The sequence below is a fragment of the Botryllus schlosseri genome, chromosome 7, assembly GCF_051294905.1.
Source record: "Botryllus schlosseri isolate E-star chromosome 7, Bs_hap1, whole genome shotgun sequence".
Classification (NCBI taxonomy): Eukaryota; Metazoa; Chordata; class Ascidiacea; order Stolidobranchia; family Styelidae; genus Botryllus; species Botryllus schlosseri.
In genome coordinates, this window is record NC_137242.1 from 7,605,567 (window position 1) to 7,607,268 (window position 1,702).

The following is a 1,702-nucleotide window of genomic DNA, read 5'->3' on the forward strand; positions in this document are numbered from 1 at the left end:
ATGGTTCATTATATTGCTACTTGCATATTGCAGATACGTTTGCATTATCAGATTTACCGCTAGGGATGACAAAAGTGCACTGTAAAAAATAAAAACCTCGATTTACCGCGAAATGTTTGGAAGCACGGTAGCCAGACATTTCGTGGTAATCTAACATTACCGTTAGTCAATGTAAATTTAACTTACACTCGTCCGGTAATCTCACTTTACACGCCAGACTGTAATGTTACAGTCACCTCCAGTATATCCAATCTACATGTTCTCCTGTACATTTGCGATCGAGACTGTCATTTTACCGCCTACCTACCTACATGCTGTTCCTGTAAATCAGGATTACATACCAGCTTGTAAATTCACGTACATCCATACCTATCGCAAAGCAACCCGATGCAAAAATATCGCAACATTTTCTTCACATCCACAAAACGACATTGGAATAAACTGTATATTCATTCATGATATCACGATGAAGTGGTTATCGATGGAAAAATATTGCTGCTGGAGGTCTAATTCTTCTTTGGGAGACATGCAGTAACACGAGTGGTCTCAAGAAAACGTGAATTAATTCCACCACCGGCCAAACTTCCAATTGTTTCTTTTTCTCGTTCTCATTCCTTCTGTGTAAGTAGTATCTTGCAGTTCCACTAAAAAGAATTCGTGCGTAAGTAGCTATATAAAGCAAAGTTCCTAACCTGGACAGTGGACATGACATTATAAAGACTAAGACAAATAGGCTAACAAAAATATAACATGTTTTGAAGTACCGGTACTGGCACATTGTGTGATGACGGCTCCGCCTTTTACATGACATAGCAGAGATTCATGACTTTATCTCTGTATTGAAGCAAAAGGTTCCTAATTTAAGGTGGCATGTGTGGCAAACAAATCCAGCAGTGGATGAAAACATATCTATGCTATGGCCCGAAAATGACATTACCAAGCCAACAGTTTCAACTCCTCCGCAGCGGAGTATGTGGTCACTATAGAAGTCGACAAATATCCCAAAATAGAACAGAGAATGCGGCGAATGAAATATATCAATCATGAAATCTAAGTTATCGAGGGCTGGTGTGCAGAGTCAGATATTCACGGTAACAAATACTATGTAGTACTGTATTACCTTTTAAGATGCGTATGCCATTCAGCATTCCTCAGAATCTTCAACGATCGTGTTCACTTTCTTCAAGCACAAGCTTCGCTCCACCCTTTGCTCAAATCTCACTATTGGCCAGTTGGCCACTGGCCAGACGACACTCGAATAAACTCGAACTCGAATAAATGGTATTCATCCGCTGACACATAACACCAATAATATTTACTGGCCACGTTATAATGTTTGATCTGGGTCGTTTTTTCCATACAGAAACATTTATCATTGCATATAGTCCCTTTTTTCATCTAATTTCGTATAAATTGATGTATATTCCATGTGTTGTTCACTACTTACTGTACTTACCTAACCAGACGCTGCTTGTGATGTCACAGTTGTGCGTTGGTTGTTTACTACGAATCTCAGAAAAGCAGCCACCTAATGTAACCTATCACAGCACAGGTCGCCTTGTCCGCCATTAACAAATGGTTAGCTGAGCATGCGGTGCTGATATTTCTAGTTTCCCCGAGCAATAATATACATCCTGAACTAATTTTCTAACTTATCAGCCTTATCCGTGACAACGAATGTAACCAGCGAGACTGGCCGTAC

General features: G+C 39.9%; 1 long non-coding RNA gene across 1 annotated transcript; it reads right to left on the reverse strand.

Moving 5' to 3' along the window:
• Positions 1-431: 431 nt before the first annotated feature.
• On the reverse strand, positions 432-1,218 carry LOC145443613 (uncharacterized). Its single transcript, XR_013916491.1, has 2 exons — positions 1,121-1,218; positions 432-644 (listed from the first exon to the last, which is right to left on the reverse strand). It is a non-coding gene; the product is annotated as an uncharacterized LOC145443613 (long non-coding RNA).
• Positions 1,219-1,702: the final 484 nt, after the last annotated feature.